This window comes from Ictidomys tridecemlineatus, chromosome 1, assembly GCF_052094955.1.
Source record: "Ictidomys tridecemlineatus isolate mIctTri1 chromosome 1, mIctTri1.hap1, whole genome shotgun sequence".
Taxonomy (NCBI): Eukaryota; Metazoa; Chordata; class Mammalia; order Rodentia; family Sciuridae; genus Ictidomys; species Ictidomys tridecemlineatus.
Window position 1 is genome coordinate 118514143 of NC_135477.1, and position 13856 is coordinate 118527998.

A 13856-nucleotide genomic window follows, 5' to 3' on the forward strand; every position below is an offset into this window, starting at 1 on the left:
CAAGGCGCTAAGCAACTCAGTGAGACCCTGCCTCTAAATAAAATACAAAACAGAGCTCAGAGAGCTCCAGTGCCCTGGTACCAAACAAAGTAGTAGTCCATGAAGATTCATTCAATAAACATTTATTATTTTATGTAGGAAAGGAGAATTTTAAAAGAAAGACCTTTTTATAATAAAAAAAGACACTATAGATAACAAATATGTATCTGCTCAAGATTCTAAAGTTCACCAATATAAGGCCCACTGGATCAACTGTATACTCCTACATCAAGAGAAGATTACAACATGATTAGGAAACAACCCAGCCAATTCATAGTAACAGTAGAAATTAATTTAGGAACAAGAAAAAGACATAAATTTACATAGTTTTGGACAAGCAGCATCCATTCTTCAACACTCCTTATAGCAGCTACAAGAAAAACTGATACTATTTAAAAAATGGCAGCTATAGAGGGCAAACTTCTAAAATCTCTGTGGATTTATAGAGCATGAGATGGTACCATTTTAAAACTTACCTTTGAGTACTTAAACACCTAAGTTTAAAAAATTGCTTCTGCACCAGCTACCCTCACTGAGCAAGCATTCTTTTGTCATTTATGGTTGTTTAAGATTATGGCAGAAGATCAGCCTGTAGTTCCTCATTGAAGAAACGCAGAACTCGATCAGTACTTCAGCAGTTAATCTAGAAAGAAAAACAATTATTTCAATTTCCCACATTTTTAGCTGTAAAGAGAGACTACAATAAGCAGTAAAGTCTACCATTTAGGAGGGTACTAATTCTGAAAGGCCTGAAAAAAATGTGTAATCTACTTAAAAGGCAAAATTCTGCAAAGGTTTCAAATTATGATAGCTAAACTGGATAAGTATCTTTCTGAAAAAGATGAATAAATAAAGGAATTGCAAGAGAGAATCTTTGACAGAGATTGCACCAACTGATCCATTTTTTTCAATGGACGCTTCATTTATACACAAACACCCTAACCCATTCCTTAATTCCTCATCTACTCAGTACTATTTCCAGAAGATTGAAGAATCAACACAATAGTGGCTATCTGAGCTTTCTGATTTGGTGACCCAAGAGTACATATGGGAAAATAGCAGGAAGAACAAAGGGCTCAGTGAAAGACTGCTTTGTCTAGTATGCATCAAGACCCTAGGTTCAATAGCGTGCACAAATGAAAGAATGAATCAGAAAGAGGAAGGGAGGACCAGAAAAATTCTGTTATGATATTTGACTACCAAACCCACCATTTTATAGACATAGCACACCACAAACAACTTCCATGTCTTTATGCCTAGGTTTCCTTGTATAAAATAAAATACCTTCATGGCTATTAAATTAAACTAAGATAATACATGCATGTAGTAGAGAGCTAGGCATGCACCTATAATCCCAGCAACTCAGGAGCCTGAGGTAGGAGAATTGCAGATTCAAAGACAGCCTCAGCAATTTAGCGAGGCCCTCAGCGAGTTAGTGAGACCCCATCTCAAAATTTAAAAAATAAATAAAATAAAATAAAAAGGGCTGGGACCATAGCTCAGTGGTAAAGTGTCAAGTTCAATCCTCAGTACCAAAAACCAAAAATTTATATATATATATATATATATATATATATATATATATATATATATATATACGTATATGTTTATGTATGTGTGTATGTGTGTGTACTACAGAATCAGTCTTCTTTGCATAATGCTAAATGCTCATAAATAGGCTTAAGGAGGAAAAACTTGTTTAGCAATGTGTTTAATGTTCAACACATTGAACATTAAAGTCTGATCAACCTCTGTGAATTCTATAGACAAATCTTTTAATAAGCTTTGTAAACTACACTGCAACACTCTGCCTAAGATTCAGGTAAGTAGAAGAGTAGTATCATTCAGTATAGTTTTCGAAGTCTTATTAGCGGTATATCCCTTGGTGAGGAACACCAAAACTTGAGGGGAAGGAAACCACACTCCCCCAACCAATCTCTTTAGTAGATGATTACTTCCAAAACATCCTGAAATTCCTGCTAAAACACGTAGTTAGTTCATCTACGTAACTATTCATCAAAAAAACAACTTCAAAGTTAAGTTATATTAAAGATCCTTTAGAAAAGTTTTCCTTAAGAACTTATTTAACAAACTTACATTAAAAGTCAGGTTGATACCTATATAACATAAAGAAAAGGAGGATTTTGCAATGAGAAATGAAATAAAGACTCATTAGAAGATCCTGTTAGCTGGGGGTATAGGCTCAGTGGTAGAGAGCACACTTACCACGTGAAGGCAAGGCCCTGGTTCAATGCTCAGCAAAAAAAAAAAAAAAAAAATATATATATATATATATATATATATACACAAACACACACACACACACATATATAAATATGTAAATAAATATATATATATATATATAATTTTTAAAAATATTCTGTCAAACAAAATAAGTTGTAGGGCTGGGGTTGTGTGTGATTCAGTGGTAGAGCACTTGCCTAGCATGTGCGAGGCACTGGGTTAGATTCTCAGCACTGCATATAAATAAATGAATAAAACAAAGGTCCAACAATAACTAAAAAAAAATTTTTTTAAATAAGAAGTTGTATATATTACTAAAATGGCTACTCACTGGTACACAAAGATAGAAAAACTAGGAGGTGGGTCTCAATAAAAATCATAAATATTGAGAATAGAGATTTAAGTTTGTAGAACATTACTATGTCTAACTCTACATAATTTAATCAAAACTATGAAAAACTAAAATTTATCCCTGCTCTATTCATTCAGCTTTTCACTAGCGTAGCTCTAAAATTAAAAAAAAGAAAATCATTGTAGATAAGGAACAAATACCTCTTTCATTCAAACTGAACAAGGATGGTATTACAAATGTAACCAATATGTTAAATCATATGTTAAAAATCAGTCATTTTAGAGGCATCTAGTTGTAGTGATTTGTCAAGAAAGCCCTGAAAACTAATGCAACATCTAAATCACATTATTAAATTCTCAAAAGACAGAGAACAGCCAGTTTCTCCTGGCCTGAGAAATTAATAAAAGCCTAAGTTGTCTTGAGATATTTTATACAAAGGCTAAGCAAATGTCAACTGCATGTACACTTTTTTTTTTTTTTTGGCAGTGCTGGGGATCTAAGAAATGCTAGGGAAGCAAGCGCTCTACCACCGAGCTACCTACCTTCCCAACCCACACATACACTTATCTGTCTGAAGTTCTTAGATGCTACTTAGATTAGAAAACAGTCATTTGAATCTATTATTTAATCATACTGTTAAGTAATTTATTTATTAAATTCACACTGACTTTGTTAAGTAATTTATCACATACTAACACAGAACTCAGAACTGGAAAGTAATAGAGGGCTCTAGTATTCAAAAAACTGGAGATTTCTCTGCTTTAAACAACAAAACAAAAAATGTAAACTATTTATTTCAACAATGAGGAAATATTGGATATACTTATCCTAAGAATCTGTTTACCTGTATGCATTTTAACATATTACTTACAGGAATAATCCTCCATGGGGATTCCACAAAATTATAATGAACAATGGAATCAAGCATATTTTGTAGGACAACAGTTGCCAAATCATGGTGTTAGTTATACCACTAAATGTAAAGCATTTCATGTAGACAGTTCATTATCCCATTCTTTTTCAAAGCAGTCAAAAATTAGTTTCACCTGGAGATAATCTATTGCTAGATTATGTGGCTAAGTTTTGAGACATTTTCAAGGGTTTCATGGCCACAGTTAATTATTTTATAACCTCTAGTCATAATTTAAGGCAATTTAAATCAAAACAGTCACAAAAGTGGATAAAATCCTCAGTGCCTAAATCCTCTCACGTCTCCTAACTGATGTCATTAACACTGAAATCTAATCTACATTCTTCTGCTCAATATTCCCCAATTTTTTCCCACTGTAAAGCTCTGGACTCCAAATCAGGAAGAAAATTATGAGGATAGAGTGGAGAGGATGGGAGGGAAAAGGGAGATCATGGACTGAAATCAATGTCCATGCATGCCTGAGTTTGTCGGGATGAACCCAACTACTATGTATAGCCATAAAGATCTAATTTAAAAAGAAAGAAAACATAATTATTGATTCTTTCAAAAAATATATCTGCTAGTGTTTCACTAATAGTCTCTTCAACTTAATTTCTGTACAAATTCTAAAGCTACAAATTGCATTGTATCTTGATCACTAACAAAAACATTTATTAAATATCATGTATTTTCAGACTTTATGCTAACTACCAAAAACAGAAATTCATATAAAGGTATTAAAAACTCCAAAATTTACCAGATGTAATGTGCATACTTGTAATCCTAGTGGCTTGGGAGCCTAAGGCAGGAAGATTGCAAGTTCAAAGCCAGCCTCTGCAACTTAGTAAGGCCCTAAACAACTTATTAGCAAGATCTTGTTTTGAAATTAAAAAAAAAAAAATTATAAAAAGGGCTGAAGATGTGGCTCAGTGGTTAGAAGGCCCTATGTTCAATCCTCAGTACAAAAAAAAAAAAAAAAAACCTCCAAAATTTATGATTTTCTTTCTTATGTCTTTATTATCAACGGGAATACATGCTCTTTTTTTTTTTTTTTTTTTTTTTTTTTGGTGCTGGGAATTGAACTCAGAGGTAATCAACCGCTGAGCCACATCCCCAGACCTATTTTGTATTTTTATTTAGAGACAGAGTCTCACTGAGGTGCTTATTAGCACCTCACTGTTAATTGAGGCTGGCTCTGAACTCAGGATCCTCCTGCCTCAGTCTCCCAAGCAGAAGGAATTTCAGCATTCACCACATGCCCGGCTCAATATAATAATTTCAAAAGACAGAAGTATAGAAATGTTAAATTCTCAAAAGTTTTTATGCTAATTTTGGCATATAACCATCCCATCTAGTTTTACCAATTATTATATTATAGGCCTCACACTCATTTTCTGCTTCTAATACTACAAAATTCCAAGAGAAGTCCACATCTGTTTTGTTAGTTCTATATAAATCAAATTCTTATACTAGGATCCTAAAATGTATGTTAAGTTGGTGCTATTCATTTTAACTATATCAAGCCTCCTTTAAGGTTTAGTTCTGTGCATACACCACGTCTGTTTCATCAGGGGATTTCCTGGTATAAGGAAAATTAACAAGTTTAGTAGTGCAATTTATTGGTAAACATTCTTAGTCCCAGTAAAGTTTTAATTTTATTTATTTTGGTTTCAGGTGTATTATTTCTATTTTGTTATTGACAGAATTTGTGTTAATAATAAATTTCTTAATATCAAATTTTTTTAAAATTATGAGCATGTCTCCATGTATCTAAGTATATTTCTAAAATAAAGTGTGAGCCAGGCTCATGGTGGCACACATCTGTAAACTCAGAGACTCAGGAGGCTGAGGCAAGAGGATTGCAAGATCAAAACCAGCCTCAACAACTTAGCAAGACCCTATCTCAAAATAAAAAGTAAAAAGATGTGGAGCTCAGTGGTAAACCAACCTTGGTTTCAATTCCTAGTACAAAAAAAAAATTGTTTTTAAAGTAAAACAAACAATACACTAACATGTATTACATACGTAATAAGCACACATAAAAATTAACATTTTAAAAACATTAAACACTTAAAAATTATTAATTATTTAAACATTATTAACATTTATTAAAAGTAAATAGAGGGGCTGGGAATGTGGCTCAAGAGGTAGCATGCTCGCCCGGCATGCGTGCAGCCCGGGTTCGATCCTCAGCACCACATACAATCAAAGATGTCTAAAAAATAAAATATTAAAAGTATCTCTCTCCCTCTCTCCCTCTCTCACTCTCTCTTTAAAAAAAAAAGTAAATAGAAGCATCATTATTTGTTCGTTTATTTATTTTTAGTTATAGGTAGACACAATGTCTTATTTATTTATTTATTTTTAGTTGTAGGGGGGCACAATGTCTTCATTTGACTTTATGAGGTGCTGAAGATCAAACCCAGTGCCTCATGCATAGGTGAGCACTCTACCGCTGAGCCACAACCCCAGTCCCCAGTACCTCAAAAGCACTTTCCAAACCAGTGACCTCGAATATTGACGTCCAAATTCAGTGTTTATCAGAACCATCTGGGGATGAAAATGTACAGACTGGAAGGCCTCAATCAAAATGTAGCATCCATGAAAGCCTGGCCTGTGCCTCTGTATATTTAACAAGTTTTTGAAGGTGATTGTGATGCATACAAAGTTTTAAGAAACTACAGCATACAAGATAAACTCTAAATTGCATTGCATGACCTACAAGTGCTTCAATTACCAGTAAAATCTCCTTTCTTGCCATTTCTCTAGCTCCCTCTTCTTTCTAGCAATATTTAAATACTTGAAGTTAATAGGCTCACATTTCATACTTCCCAGACTTTGAACATACCATTTTTCTGTGCCTGGAGGCCTTAAACATAATACCATGATCATCCCAGTCTTGCTCACCAAACTTCTTCAGATCTTCCAGTCAAAACTTCAAATTCTCTTGTCAGGCAAATCCCTGATTTCCTGAGGCAGAAAGTTCTCTCCTGTATTGCTAACATATACTCTTACTTTTTCAGCAATCATACCATGGAATTTAAAAACACGTCTCTCATAAAATATCCTTGAAGGCAGGGACCCTGTCATTTCATCTTTGTATCCCCAGAGGCCTTGATTGAGGCTTTCCAATCTGTACATTGAACAATGCCTGGCACATAATTTAGTTTTCAAAATATATACTGAATAAAGACATAAATGAGAAGGAAATAAATATTGGCTACACCAAAAATAAGATTTACAAGCAGAGGGCTGGTGGTGTAGCTCAGTGGTAAAGCACTTGCACATGTGAGGCATTGGGTTCGATCTTAGCAACACATAAACATAATAAAATAAAGGTATTGCATCCATCTAATAAAAAATATTTTTAAAAAAGATTTACAAGCAGAGACATTTCAAATTTTTAAAAATTAAATAAAATATCAAAAAAATGGTGCAAAATCTACTTCCAGCAATAACCAGAGATAAATCAAGGAAGGAAGACAACTGGGGATGCAGCTCAGTGGCAGAGCACTTAACTAGCATGCTCTAATCCCTGGGTTCAATCCCCAAGATCACAAAAACAAAAACTATGGTAAAGCAATTATTACTTAGAGAATCTCTACAAGCACCTAACAAGTTATTTCTTGTAACTAGAACAATGTTGTGAAGCAGGCACTATTACTATTCCCCTTTTATGTATACTAAAAATAAAAATAAAAGTATTGTAAACAACAACAACAAAAAAATCACACATCTAAACTTCAGAATTTGTAAAAATGCTAGAAATTGTCCCTGGATCTATCTGCAAATCTTCTTTTTTTCCTCTGAAAATCCTTCTAATGAAAGTCAGTTTACATCTTAAGAAACCAGAATATTTAGAATGAGAACTACAATAAAGGCAAAATTTTATTTACATATCCACTTAGAAACCATTCACAATCCTAAGGAGACTGTAGAACATCTATAGATTTGGTCTCCAAAACCATCTGAAGAAAGTTCCCCAAAGAATGACCTTTTGATGGGCTGGCACTGTGGCTCAGTGGCACAGCACTTGCCTAGCGTGTGAGGCACTAGGTTCAATTCTCAGCACCACATATAAATAAATAAATAAAATGAAGATCCATCAACAACTAAAACAAAAAAAATTTTAGAAAATGACCTCTTGAGATATCTGCCAATAGACAGATGTAGAGTTCTACATGGTTCACATATCATTATGTTGCAGGCAGCTGCAGGGAAGACAGGAAAGAGTGCTAGAAGAATGAGGAAATGTTTAATACTGTTGTTGTGTTTTGTTTTCCCCCAATATCAGAGATTGAACCAGGGTGCTTTCCCACTGAGTTACATTCTCAGACCTTTTTATTTTGAGACAGGGCCTCATACAGTTGTTTACAGCTTCACCAAATTTCTAAGGCTGGCCTGGAACTTGCAAACCACCTACCCTCAGCCTCCCAGGTCACTGAGATTATAGGCATGTGCCACCACATTCTACTTAATACTACTCATGAAGATATGAGGAAAGGTGGCGATTAAAAGACTTGTCTTCTTATTTAAAGAGTTATCTTGTGTGTGTTGGGAGGGGTTAGACTGCAATGTGCTAGAGCAAGATGGCTCCCAATAGGTTTCCTTCCTTTACATGCCTTATGGTGTCACTAATCCACTAATTCAGCATGATTTTCTATTTAAGTCAAAAAGAATTATATGCTAAATTAGCTCTTCTCCCATGTATCAACAACATAATTACTGACCCTTTAAAAATAAAAATTCCTTGATTGCCAGGCCAATACTCAAGCCTATAATTCTAGCTACTCAGGAGGCTGAGGCAGGAGAATCCCAAATTCAAGGCCAGTCCCTTCGCAAGACCCTGTTCTCAAAATAAGAAATACAAAGTGGGGTTGGGGTTGTGGCTCAGTGTTAAAGTGCTTGCCCAGCATGTGTGAGGCACTGGGTTTAGTTCTCAGTAGCACATGTAAATGAATGAATAAAATAAAACCCATCAACAACTAAAAATATATATAAAAATTTTAAAAGAAAAAAAAAATACAAAGGGTTGTGGATGTAGTTCAGTGGTACACTACCCCTGAACTCAATCCCTACCCTCCTCAAGATATATATCCATTTTCAGAAATGTTAGGCTTTTGAATAAATTATTTAACTCATATAAAATATAACTTTAAAGACTTGCCAGAATCATGAAATTCATCTGGAAAAATAAGAGATCCAGAATAGCCAAAGTAACCTTTAAGCAAGAAAAGTAAATCAGGAGACATCACAATATCAGACCTCAAACTATATTACATAGCCATAGTAACAAAAACTGCATGGCACTGGCATCAAAATAGACACATAGACCAATGGTACAGAATAGAAAACACGGAGACAAACCCACATAAATATAGTTATCTCATACTAGACAAAAGCAAAAACATTCATAGGAGAAAAGGTATACCTCTTCAAAAAATGGTGCTGGGAAAACTGGAAATCCATAAGCAGCAAAATGAAATTAAACCCCTCTCACCCTGCACAAAACTTAAAGTGGATTAAAGACTTAGGCACTAGAACAGAGACTTTGTGCCTAATAGAAGAAAAAGGAGGCCCAAATCTCCACCATGTTGGTTTAGGAACTGCCTTCCTTAACAAGACTCCCAAAGCACAAGAAGTAAAAACAGGAATAAATGGGATGTAATCAAACTAAAAAGCTTCTTCTCAGCAAAGGAAACAATAATGTGGAGACAGAACCTACAGAATGGGAGAAAATCGCCAAGACATATAAAGAATTCAAAAAACTTAACACCAAAAAAACAAATAACCTAGTCAATAAATGGGCTAAGGAACTGAACTGACACTTAAAAGAAGAAATACAATTGATCAGATAGCACATATAAATGAATGAATAAAATAAGAAAAAGTGTTCAATTTTTCAATTGAACAATTAGCAATCAGAGAAATGCAAATCAAAACCACACTAAGATTTCATCTCACTCCAGTCAGAAGAATGGCAATTACCAAAAATACAATATAAACAATAAATGTTGGTTAGGATGTGGGGAAAAAAAGTACACTCAATACATTGCTGGTGGGACTGCAAATTGGTGCAACCATTGTGGAAAGCAGTATGGAGATTCCTCACAAAACTTGGAATGGAACCACCATTTAACCCAGCTATCCCACTCCTCAGTTTACAGCCAAAGTACTCAAAATCAGCATAATACAGTGACTCAGCCACATCAATGTTTAAAGCAGCTCAACTCACAATAGCTATGAAACTATGGAACCAACCTAGGTGCCCTTCAACAGATGAATGGATAAAGAAAGTGTAGTATTTATACACAATAGAATATTACTCAGTCTTAAAGAAGAATGAAATTGTGCCATTTGCCAGTAAATGGATGGAGCTGAGAAATATCATGCTAAGTGAAATAAGCCAAACCCAAAGAACTAAGGGTCAGGGGCTGGGGTGTAGTTCAGTGGTAGAGTACTTGGCTAGCATGTGTGAGGCACTGGGTATGATCCTTAGCACCACATAAAAATAAATTAATAATAAATAAATAAATAAAGGTATTGAGTCCATCTACAACTAAAAATATATAATAATAATTTTTAAAAACTAAGTGCCAAATGTTTTCTCTGATATGCAAATGCTAATTCATAATGGGGAGGCAGCTAGGAAGAACAGAGGTACTTTGGTTTAGACAGAGGGGAGTGAGAGGAGGGAAGAGAGCATGTGGATAGGAAGGATAATAGAATGAATTGGACATTACCACCCTAGGTGCATATATGATTACACAACCTGTGCAACTCTACATCATGTACAACCAGAAGAATGAGAAGTTATACTCCATTTATGTGTGATGTGTCAAAATGCATTCTACTGTCATGTATAACTAATTAGAACAACAACAACAAAAAAAAAAAAAAAAACTTGCTAGGCAGGGTGGCATATGCCTGCAATCCCAGCAACTTGGGAGCTGAGACAGGAGGATCACAATTTCAAGGCCAGCCTCAGCAAGAGAAGCCCTTAGTGACTTAGTGAGGCACTAAGCAACTCAGCAAGACCCTGTCTCAAAAAAATAAAAGATCTGGAGATGTAGCTCAAGGTTAAATCCCCAGTACCATAATAATAACAACACTAATAGTAAAAATAATTTTTGAAAAGGGTTGGGGATGTAGCTCAGAGTGGAGTACCTCTGGATTCAATCCCCAGGAATGCACACACACACAAAAAAAGACTAGCTAAACCTACAACTCAACAACTATGAAATGAACCAATTCAAAATTGAACAAAAATACCTGAATTGACACTTCTCCAAAGACGATATATATGTAATTGATATGCACATGAAAAAATAATATGCACATAAAAAGATGCCCACCACTAGCCTTTAGGGAAATGCAAATCAAAACTACCAGAGCCAAACACTGGTGAGGACAACTAAGAAGGCTGGAAGAACAAGGATCACAAGTTCAAGGCCATGTGGGCAACTTAGCAAGACTCTGTCTCAAAGTAAAAGATACTGGGGAAGTAGCACACTAAATACAAGTGTCTGGGTTCAATCTCAAGTACTTGAGTGAGGGCAGGATCGGGTGGGAGATTCAAATTTATAACCAATAGGATTATAAATAAACCAATTACCAAAGTAGCAGCTGTCAAGCTGGTGGAACTCTTAAACTTTTGTTGGTGGGAATAAAAGATAGTCCAGTCACTTTGAAAAATGGTACTGTAGTTGAAGGATATGGAAATGACAACCCCCAAAACAGTGTGGCCTGGGAAGAGGGAAGGAGGGAGGAAGAAAGCAACACACTGATAACATGGGTCCTTTCCCAGTGACAAGATAATCCCTGGGAAAGAGATATCCATTAAGCCTAAAAAGGAGAGTCTCTGAAAAGGAGCTAAAACATTGATCCTTCTCCAAATAAATCCTTTCCCAGTGACAATACAATAGACCCTGGAAGGAAAGAGATAAACACTGAATGCTGAACTCTGGACCCTCTATTCTTGCCCATAAAAACAAATTTCAAATTCTCACAACCTGTTTCCCGAGTGCCTATATTGATATGTTCTGTTAAAAGTCTTCAATGGTTAAGTCATCTCCCAGTGTGTAACCCATATAACTTCAGACCTCTCCTGTAATCTAAGGCTATTTTTCTACCTAGAAAGTGAGCCTCTCCAGTGCCTGATTGACTGACTCCGCTGCAGAATAAAAGAAAGCTTGCTGATCTGTTTGAGGTTTGCTTCTGTCCCAGTTATTTGTGCCTTCATAATGGTATCAAAACCGTTTTGGTTATTTTTGCTTAGAGTAGTCCCTCAAAATAAATTTAACAATATTTAATATAAAAATTATCACATGATCCAGTAATTCCAATTCTGGGTATATAAGAACTGACAGCGGAAACTTGAAAAGTTATCCGTATACCCATACTGACAGAAACATTATTCACAATTACCAATTTACACCCAAATATCCACCAATAGATGAATGGATAAACAAAATGTGATACATACACACAATAATTATTCAGCCTTACGATAAAAGGAAACTCTGACACACACTTAAACACGGATGAACCTGTCTGCCTGTCTGGGAATATACCTCTGTAGCTCAGTGATTTAGCATTTTGTAGTTGCTGAGGCTGGCATATGTGAGGCCCTGGGTTCAATTTTCAGTGGAGGCAGGCTGCCTGGGCTGGGCCTATACCTCAGTGGTAGACTGTATGCTTATCATGCCCAAAGGGGGGAAAAAAAAAGGGAATAAACCTTTAAAACATGCTTAGAGCAGTGGTGCATACTTCTAATTCCCCAGGGACTTGGGGAGGCTGAGGAAGGAGGATCACAAATTCAAGGACAGCCCTGGCTATTCAGTGAGACCTTGTCTCACTGAATAAGTATTTAAAAAGGGCTGGACCCTGTAATCCCAGCAACTCAGGAGGCTGAGGAAAGAGGATCCCAAGTTTGAGGTCAGCCTCAGCAACTACTTTGCAAGATCTAAGCAACTTAGCAAGACCCTGTTTCAACAAAAGAGAGCTGGGGACGCAGTCCAGTGATTACCCCACCCTAAACTCAATTCCCACTCAAAAAAAAAAAAAAAAGGAAAAGAGAGAAATAAGCCAGACACGAAGGGATAAATATCATATGATTTTAAATCATACAGAACCTAGACAAATTCACAAAGAAAGAAAATAGAACAGAGGTTACCAGGAATAACTTTTGAGGGAATGAGAAAGTCTAGTGGGTACAGAGTTTCTACATAAAAAACTATGGAGCTGGGTAAAATGGCACACGCCTATAATCTCAGTGACTTGGGAGACTGAGGCAGGCTCTAAGCAACTTAGTGAGACCCTGTCTCAAAAAAAAAAAAAAAAAAATTTTAAGGAATAGGAATGTAGCTCAGTGGTAAAGTGCCTCTGGGTTCAAACCACAGTACTGAAAAACAAGAAATGGTTCTAGAAACAAAATGGTGATATGATACCACATTGTTTTGTACTTAATGCCACTGAATTATACATTGAAAAATGGTTAAGCCAAGTGCAATATAACACACCTATAATCCCAGATACTTGCAAGACTGAAGCAGGAGGTTCACAAGTTTCAGGCAAGCCAAAACAACTTCACTGTCTCAAAATAAACATGGCTGCAGTTGTAATTCAGTAATAGTGTGCCTGCCTTGCATGTGTGAGGCCCTGAATTCAATCCCAGGTACTGGGGAGGGTCAGAATTAAAACGGTAAATTCTATGCTATGGTGTGTTTTATCACAATAAATGATTCACAATAATGATAAATGGTAAAGTTTTAGGTTATATTTTACCACAATTCTTTCAAAAATTATTTTGGATAGGGTATAATTCAGTGGTAGAGGGCTTGCCTAAGTATGTAAAGCCCTGGGATTCCATCCCCAGCAATACATTAAAAAAAAAAAAATTAAAACAGGGCGCAGTGGCACAGGCCTGTAATCCCAGAGGCTGGGGAGGCTGAGTTCAAAGTCAGCCACATCAATGGCAAGGCACTTAGCAACTCAATGAGACCCTGCCTCTAAATAAAATACAAAATAGGGTTGGAAATGCAGCTCAGTGGTTGAGTGCCACTGAGTTCAATCTGGTACAAAATAAAGAAAAAATATTTATTTTTTTTTAGTACTGGGGATTGAAACCAAAGCCCTCTACCACTGAGCCACATGCCCAGTCCTAAAAGTTAGCCTGGCATAGTTAACACAGGCCAGGAATCCCAACAATTTAGGAGGCTGAGGCAGGAAGATCCCAAGGTGAAGGCCAGCCTGACTCAAATTTTTTAAAAAGTGTTGAGGATATGGCTCAGTGGTAAAGTACCGCTGAGT

At 35.9% G+C, this 13856-nt stretch overlaps 1 protein-coding gene across 11 annotated transcripts in view; it reads right to left on the bottom strand.

Moving 5' to 3' along the window:
• Fam13b (family with sequence similarity 13 member B) overlaps positions 1-13856 on the bottom strand; it is a 105948-nt gene that overhangs the window by 66594 nt on the left and 25498 nt on the right. For all 11 annotated transcript variants that reach the window (XM_078045636.1, XM_021727697.2, XM_021727696.3 and 8 more), the window contains one exon: positions 516-682. The gene's annotated coding sequence lies outside the window, so the exon portion shown is untranslated. The remainder of the gene's footprint in view (positions 1-515; positions 683-13856) is intronic.